This window comes from Mesocricetus auratus, unplaced genomic scaffold (genome assembly GCF_017639785.1).
Source record: "Mesocricetus auratus isolate SY011 unplaced genomic scaffold, BCM_Maur_2.0 Super-Scaffold_100013, whole genome shotgun sequence".
Taxonomy (NCBI): domain Eukaryota; kingdom Metazoa; phylum Chordata; class Mammalia; order Rodentia; family Cricetidae; genus Mesocricetus; species Mesocricetus auratus.
Genome location: NW_024429196.1, coordinates 14782050 through 14791511, shown reverse-complemented (window position 1 = coordinate 14791511; position 9462 = coordinate 14782050).

The following is a 9462-nucleotide window of genomic DNA, read 5'->3' as shown; positions in this document are numbered from 1 at the left end:
CTTTGTGTCTGTCTGTTAATTTGCTCTTTTATAAACATGACTCTGAATCAAAATGACAAAATAAAAAGATTCCAGCAATTGGACACACCAGTATAATAACCACACAGATGGTTTACAAATTGGGAATCTTGAATTATTTGTTAGTAAAAAGTATTTAACTAATTCTTTTTGTGTTGTCGGAAACTTAGCCAATTTCCCTCTTTCAGTTTGCCTTACATTATTTGACATTTCATTTACTAACTTATGCAAATCATGACTTCTTTTGGCTTCTAAAAGAATGCTAACTTAGATCACAGATTCTGAAAGAATGCTAATCCAGAACACCAATGCCATTACTTAGTGTTACCATGGCCAAGTAACTCAATTTTACATTCGTGTTGTGAACAACCTCAGAGCCAAACAAATCTTGGAGCATTGAGTTGTGCTCCCTTGGAGCAGATCATCTCAGCTGCGCCCATTGACTGTTTAAATCCCCTCACAGGAGTGGGGAGGGTCTGGAGACTCACCTGAGTATCCCTCCCTCCCACGTGTTATATGCCTCAACTGCATATGGCCTAGGGAAGGACTAGAGTGTATGGACCCCAGAAGGGAGGGGGTGCTACAGCCACACTGCTGGATGAACACTTTCTGGTGAAGCCTTTTGAGGTGGAAATATACACACCCCTGTAAGGAACCCCTCACTTATGCTCTCAAAGGAGTGAAGACTGGAGGAATTACACCTCAACTTGTCATTGAGCCCTTAGGAAGAGGAGGTGATGTTGTTTTTGTCTCTCTCTGTGAAGGAATTTTAGCAACAATACACGGTTTAAAATACAATTATTTTGAGTCTGGCAAGGCTGTGGACACTCATGCCTTGGTGTACACATGGAGTCAGAAGACAACTTTTGCTAGAGTTGGTTCTCTCCTTCTATCACATGACTCCGGGGGTCAAAATCAGGTTATCAGACTTGGCAGCAAATGACTATGCTCATTGGGCCATCTTGTCCACCCTAATTTTTCATGTGTCTTAGTCAGGGTTCTATTGTTGTGAAGAGAAACAATGACCTTGGCAATTCTTAGAAAGCATATATTTTCAGAGGTTTAGTACACCGTTCTCATGGCAGGGAGCATGGTGGCGTACAGACAGACATGGTAACTGAGAGTTCTACTTCTGGATCTGAAGGCAGGAAGAGAGGAGTAGCTGAGAGTTTTACATCTGGATCTGTAGGCAGGAAGAGAGGAGTAGCTGAGAGTTTTACATCTGGATCTGTAGGCAGTAGGATGAGGAAGATATTGGGCCTGGCTTGAGCATTTGAAACCCCAAAGTCACCCCAGTGACTTTATTAGGGTGATAAGTCCTAATTCTTTCAAATAGTCCTGCTCCCTTTGAGCCTATGAGGCAATTTTCATTCAAACAACCACATCCCATGACACTCTGTAATTATTATTAATGTGTGACATTATTTATTTATATATATGTGCATATTCGTCCTGTTTATCACTTCTTTAAATTGCATGCTTTTACTTTTCTCGTGTATGTGTGGGGCATATACATGTGTGTGATGTATACATTCTGTGTGCAGGAGTCAGAGGGACATCGGTGTGCCCTGCTCCATTTATCCCTCTGAAACAGAGTCTCTTGCTGAACCTGGAGCTAGGCTCACAGTCAACAAGCCCCAGCGACCCTCCTGTTTCTGGCCCCCGTGGCCCCCGGGTTACAGGTGCACGCCAGTAAAAAGCCACAGCTTTTAACATGGTTCCTGAGATCCATGCTCGGGTCCTCATGCTGCGTAGCAAGCGCTGCTGCTGTTCCCGCTACGCCGTGCCCCCAGTGCCCAAAGTCCATGCTTCCTGGTGGGATTAGTTTTCAGTTGCCTGAAGAGCCTTGTTTTTCTTTTCACTTGTGCTTCCTTAGTTTCTGGGCTTTGCAAAATGTATTACTTCTCTTTTCTTTTACACCTTTCCACTCACCCTCCCTCCTTCTCTTGCCCAGCTCTTGGTTTGCCAATGAAGTTCAGCTGCTAAAGCCTATGAGATATGTCATTTTCTTCTCAGTGTTTTCAAGGTTCGTTTACTGTCGTTAGATTGCTGTTTTCCTAATCTGCATGTTCTGCTGTAACAAGATACCACTGGCTGGGTAATTTATAAAAACTGGGGTTTAGTTTCCTCCTGTGCTTGTAGAAGCTGAGAAATACAAGATGAAGGTCCCAGCAAGTTCTGAGTCTAGGGGTTACCTGGCCTAGGTTCCAGAATGGTATCCGTGTGGGTGTGGCATCTTCACAAGGTGGAAGGCAGAAGGGCAGAGTGGGGCATCTGCATGGTGACACAGAAGAGACTGAGGGGACTAACCTGCATCCTTGAGTCCTTTTATGAGGGCTACTGTCTCATCCCTGAGGGCTTTGCTCCATACTTAGTCACGTGTTTAAGGGTCACCGCCTAATATAAGCTTAACATAAAAATTGGGGGCATTTGGGATAATAGCAACTTTTGATAAGTGTGTCTTGGTGTGGGTACTTTATTATTATTATTTTTGCTTTGTATCTATGATTCTTTTGTCTTTTGTTCAAAGTTTTCATAGTTTCTTCACTTCTCCTCAGCACCCCATCTTTTTCTTGTATTCCAGACACACACACCTTAGCCACTGCTGCGGCCCAGCAGCTCGCCAACCTTCTGCTGTTTTACTTCACTTCCTCCGCCCCCTTCTCCCCAGCTCTGTTCTTCACCTTGGGTGTTTTCAGTCATCTACCCTCAAGTTCTCATACTCCTCCTTCTGCCATAGCTCTCTGGTTTGGGGGGTCGTAAGTAAGTTGTATTCTAGATCCTGTATTTTCTTAGTCTTCAATTTATGTTCCTGTTTTCTACACTGCTTACATCTTGGTTGAGACTCCCTGACACACTGCTGGTATTCTGAATTATTGACAGAGTGGTTTTGTGTTATTTCATGGAGGGAGTTAGAGCAGCCAGCTCAAAACCCTCACCTGTTAGGTCCAATCCCGGGTTCATCTAGGGATGAACCTTGCTTTTCTGTTGACTATGCTTCCTGGCTATTGTTGTGTTTGTCTTTTTCCTTTACATATCATGTGATTTGTGTAGCTCTCTCCCTCCATATTTTCATAGGTTCTGAGGATCAAACTCAAGTTGAGGATGACAGTGGTTCTCAATCTGTGGGTCTTGACCTCTTTGGTAAACCTCTATCTTCAAATATATTTACATTACAATTCATAACAATAGCAAAATTGCAGTTATGAAATAGCAATGAAAATGACTTTATGGTTGGAGGTCACCATACGTTAAGAACTGTGTTAAATGGTCACAGCTTTAGGAAGGTTGAGAGTCACCGGAGACTGGCAAGTGTCTGCCTGCTCAACGACCTTTCCAGTTGCCTGTGTAGTTTTGGATTGCTTGCTGGGTGACATAGAGGTCAGTTTGTGGAGACTGAATTCTTAGATTTTCTCTAAAGAGTCTTGTGTCCTTTATGTGAACAGATAATATTCTTAACTAGACTTGAATTGTGAGAAAAAATTTAAAACACCTTCAATCTTAGCTAAAACTCAGCGGGTTTTGCTGGCTTTATCTCAGCCACTTTGAGCTGGCAACAAGAAGGTTAAATTTGAGGATTTTATTCTGTCTTTTGTTCCCCTGTAAGGTTTCTTTTGTCTCTTTGTGGTGTTTATAGTTTCCTGGGCTCACTTCCTGAGTAGTCCAGATCTAACCGGTTACAGGTGTTCTCACGTGTGGACTCCATTACCACTGTACGCACCACACAGACGTCACTCAGCTGTGGTGATGGTCTGGACAGGTGAGAATGGACTGACACGTCCCATCACCCATTCCTCAAGAGAGTGCAAACTTCTCTTTGTCGCCACCTGCTTCCTTTGCGCTGGTGCTGTGGTAGACAGTTTTGTTTCCTGTTGTTCTGCAAAGCACATCTGGACAGCCCTCAGCCACTGATGTCAGTGGTGGAAATGTACAGCTGTTTCCAGTGTAGTGTCCCTTCACTCACAATGGGTTGAGTCAATAAGCCCACCATACACTGAAAATACCAGGGGTCAAAAAATGCATTTGAAAGACCTAACTGAATTTCTGGCCATGGTGGTGCACACCTTTAATCACAGCATTGGGAGGCAGGCAGATCTCTGAGTTCGAGGCCAGCCTGGTCTACAAAGCAAGTTCCAGGACAGCCCGGGATACACAGAGAAGTCCTGTCTTGAAACACTTAAACAAACAAATAAATAAATAACCTAACTAAATAAACATCACAGCTTTATACTCAAATCATGGCAGACACTATGAAGTAAAGAAACATAGTATAATAAAAACATGGAAGACCATGATTTCAGAGACTACTATGAAGTCACCTAATGGTTTTAATAAAAAGATAAAATATTTATATAATACAGTATAAGAATAGATGTGATATGTTTGGCTTTTGTTTTATGACAATATACCTGACATAAGTGAATGCTGAGCAGGAAGGAAATATTTTGGCTCATGATTTCAGAGGTTTCCGTGATGACAACAGAAATGCGTGGGTGGGCCTGTTGGCCTCCTGGTACACAGGAAGTAGAGAAAGCAATATAGAAAGGCACCACAGGAAACACAGACTCAATGTCCTACTTCTCCTAACTACACCTCATCTCCTAAAGTTCCTACCACCTCCAAAATAGATGTCACCAGCTAGGGACCTAGGCTTCAGCACGTAACTCTGTGGGGAACACTTTATATTTGAAACATGACATACTAGGAAATGTAAATTACCATGTACCCATAAAGCTCTGTGGAAATGGTTGGAAGATACGTTTTTTGCAGAAAGTATTAAATTTTCTATAAAAAGTGTTGGGATATGGCTGAGTGCTAGCGAACATGCTAAGCAAAGATGTGTGAAGTCCTGTGGTCAATCCCACAGTAACACAAAAAATAATAACAGAGTAGATTGGTATTCACAGTGAAACTCAAGATTCCTCCACCAACTGACTCCATACTAGAGTCAACTTAGAAATGTGTTGTTTCAAGTTTCCACAATCCCTTGGCTGTGATATTGTGTGTGTGTGTGTGTGTGTGTGTGTGTGTGTGTGTGTGTGTGTGTGTGTATGATGTTGCTGGGATGGGGAGTGAAAGAGGAGGAAGTCAGAGTGTCTTTCCTTTTGTTTCTTTTTCTTTTTTATTTGAGACAGGACCTCACCATGTAGCTCAGGGTGCCCTTGAATGTTTGATCCTCCTGCCTCAGCCTCCTGGCCCCAGTGGTGGGTGTGTTACAAAAGTAAAAGGGCTGGGTGCTAATTCCTTTACTAAGGGAACCCTGAAGGAGTCTGTGGACCACAGACATACCCACTGGCTGCTGTGGTCTAGATCACCCTTCAGCCATGGCTTTCCTCTGCTGACTCCAGGCTGTGTCAAGTTAGTCAACGCTAACAAGGGCTCGTGTTCTTCCTCACCTGAAAGACCCCATACATTCCCTGGGTGATGGAGTTAAGGATGCTTATGGTAGGAAGGGTTAACTGGGGATTTCTAAAGCTATGCCTCAGCCAAGAAAATGAATTGGAAGCAGTGCGCCATCTCAGGGAGGATGGCAGAGTTGAAGCAAATCTATGAAAAAAAAACGTTATTTATACTTGAAGGAAATGCAGCATCGAAGCCCATGACACACCACTGCCTTTCTTGTCACGTAGTTCACGTTGGCTTGAAGTCTGAGCTCAAAAGGTGACCCAGCAGGCACTCCTGTGGTATGGGTGGCGGAACCCCAGTCTTTGGGCTGGACAGTGGCTTTCCGTAGGTCTCAGGCGTGTTGGAAGCCACCATGAGTGATTTTAAGTACGCCTGTCTTTTAGGTGGTCCAGGGTGCTGTCACAAGTGGCTGTGGCCTGACTCAGCTTTGGTTTAGGCCTTAAACAGTGTTACCATTCCCCTTGATGACCAATGATCTCAAGATCCTTGGTCTGTACCAAGGTGGCATCCAAGTGTCCCATGAGTCAATGCAGAGGCTTCAGGACTTTAGGGAATGGCATTTTTAATAGCCTGTCATTTGTTCAAAGTAACAGGTTTCATTTTGACATTTTCACACATGCATATAATATACTGTGGTCACATTCATCCCTTCTTTTACCGTATCTTGTCTTCCTTCATTTCTCTGCCAGTCCCCTCCTGTGCCTCTAATAATCCTCCCGCAGCCCATGTTTTAACAGGTCAAACGTGAGGAAATCTATGACGAATCAGCAGCTGATTTCCGTGTTTGTCTACCGCCATCGCTTCCCTCTCTATAGACTTCTGTCCATCTTAAAGCTCACTCTGAGTTCTCCAGGCCCTGTTCTAAAGAGCAGCAGGGATATGGCCCAACCAAGGTGTTTAGTCCCGGCACCCTCCCTGCTTCCTGGCCCTTGCTCCCCTCATCTTAATTTTGGAGCATTCCACCTTTTCCCGGCTGTGTTGTGGTGATAGGTCTGTGTCTGTGAAGTTATCCCAGACGTGGTCCTGGTGTCTCAGTGCCCTCCAGTCTAAACCTTCATCGTCTTCCCTCTGAGTCACAAACAAAAGAATAATCCATGTTGCATTTTGATGCTGATTGTGGGGTGTAGGAGCTGGTAAGGGACGAGAGGAGAGGGGGTATTTCCAGTAATGGGAGTATTTGGCTGATTGGTAACTGTTTACAGACGTGTGTCTTTCTACGGTATACCCCTTGAAATCATTTTCTTTGTAAATGTTAAAAGCCACAAGAAAAAAACCAACAACCCTGATTACTCCTCTTTGTACTTCAATCAGCAGCGTGTCAGCGGCTGAATGGACTGTAATTCCTTCACTGTGCCTGTCAAGGAGAACATTTAGGCCACGTTTTTAAAAATATCTTGGTAGGGGTCTCGAGAACAATTAGCAATTAAAATAATCTATTTTCTACATTTTGCAATATAAACACGGCTGCGTGATTGATTTCGCAGTCACAGCGCTGCTCCGCCTGCGAACATCCTGTTCACTTTCCCCAGCTCTCAGATTCTTCAGCGGCGCCATAAGTATTGCAAAGCAGCTCTTAGCCGTTCGTTATTGCACCGTTAATTTTAGAATACAACTCGATGCCTTCCCCGGAGAATGGGCTTCTGTACACGGCCAGTACACTCTCCACACTCTGTTGCTCAGGACTGGCATCTCAGAGAATGGTGGTTGAAGCCCTGGAGAGCCTGTGCGTTCCTGCCACTTTTTTCATGGCTATGATAAATACCTGAGAGGACCGATTTAAAAAGCGGGAAGGTTATTTTGGCCCACGGTCTCAGAGGTTGCTGTCTATGATAGGCAGTTTCTGAGCCTGTGTCGAGGCAGACGAGCACAGAAGAAGGACAGAGATGCTCACCTTGTAGCAGCTGACAACAAACAGGAAGTCGCGTCAGCCAGGATAGATTCTTCAGAAAGGCACAGCCTCTTCACTACGACACGGCCCCAGGATCCTCCTGCCTCCAAGCAGGCCCCACTCCCCTATAGCACGTTTGGTATAAGCTCCTCAGTAGAGTAGCCCACTGACAAAGCTTATGTTTTCTATTTTAATATGAGCACATTTCATATATAAGTCAAAACACTGTATGTTCTCTCAGGTCCCCAGTGAGTACTTGATGTGCTTTGCCTAATGATGTTTTCCCATTTGGGCCGGAGGAACAAGCTCAGGAACCACAATGTGATACAGACAACAGGGAAGGAAGAGTCACCATGCTCCAATTCTGGACTTCAGAGATAAGGAAACTGAATCCCAGAGAGCTCAGCCAGGTGGCAACAGCCACGCCCCCAGGCTCCAGAATCCTTACCCTAGCCTCTGCTCACACTGTTTTGTGACTAGACATTAGGTTAGGAGTTTGTGTTTGGGGAAAGCAAGTTATTGCATTTACAAAAACAGTTCAGAAATTGGTCGATGTCATACAGAAGAATGGACTTGATGACAAGAATGGTCTTCTCAAGGCCGTGGTCCAATCCAAGCCTCTCAGAGCTTCAGAAAATGAGACAATGTTCTACAGGCTACTCTCCTGCTTCCCTTAATTCTCCACCTACCTCCATGGAGCCCAAATCCTGGGTATCAGGGCTGGAACCTTGTAGCAGGGTCAGGACTAGCACGAAGCAGAAAGGACATCTTACTCTGAGATGATCCTTCCAGATGGTATCCTTGGTAACTCACCTATCTCATTATTTTCTCTGCAGGGCTTCCAACAAACATAAGAGCAGGGAAATGAAAACAGTGACCCTCAGGTGACATTGGCCCAGAAAGAGTCACTAGATGGAGTGCAAAGGAGAAGGAACCATCCCTGGCAAGTAGGACCTAAGCCAACCACAGCCAGATCCTGGGTCTAAGTTGTGAGTGGAAAGGAAGATCTCTGTATGGAACCACCAAGGTGGCCATTTCCACATGGACCTACGGCAGTGGTTTTCAACCTGTGGGGTACAAACCCTTTGGGTGTTAAGCAACCCTTTCATAGGGGTTGCCTAATACCACTGGAAAACATAGATATTTATATTATGATTCAGAATAGTAGCAAAATGACAGTTACGAAGTAGCAACGAAAGTAATTTTATGGCTGGAGGTCACCACAACATGAGGAACTGTATTAAAGGGCCACATCATTAACAAGGTTGAGAACTGCTGACCTAAGGTTGAAACTGTCATCCCTGGACAGGGACAAAGGGCAGCATCTCTCTGTGGTTTCTCTGTCTTTGGAGCCGGGGGCCTCTGGAAATCCTAGCAGTAGAAAACTACTCAAGGGACCCTTGTTGCTAAGATAAGTTGAGGCTATGAAACGTCTGTGGTAGGCTGGAAAAATCTAGAATGGAAGTAAGTTCAACAGTACAGAATGCTTAAGGTCACAGCACATGATTTTGCCCAGAAATCTCCACAATAGTTTGCATGTAACAAAAGTGGTTCTGGGATAAAGAGATGGCTCATTGGGTAAAGCTTTTGTTTACGGTGTAAAACCTGAGTTTGAATCCTTGGCTCCCATGTGGGTGTGGTAGCACTTACCTGTAATCTCAGTGAGATGAAAGACAGACGGGAAAATCCCTAGAAGACATGGACAAGCTAGACCACTGTACATACTAGCAAACAATAGACCCTGCCCCAAGCAAGGTTGAGGCAAGGACTCACACCCAAGGTTGTCCTCTGACCTCCATGCCAACCCCCCTCATGATGATGAAGAAGGAGGAGGAGGAGGAAGAAGAAAAAGATTCTGATTCACTCAAGAACAAACCAGTGGATTGTTGGTAACCCCAGATAAACAAATGTTGAAAAACACTGTAAAAATAAAGTTTCCAGAAATTTTTGTGTATATGTCTTTGAGCAACATTTTTAACTTACTGTGAGATTTTTTTGAAATGTGGGAGGGGAATAGTAATATTTATTACTATTGTATGAAATACATTATGGGGCTATTTCCAGACTCTTTGTCTTTCTTAGAATTTTTAAGGGATATCTTTCCAAAATTAGTTAAAATCACTTAGCTTTTCTTATTTAACAGCATTTTC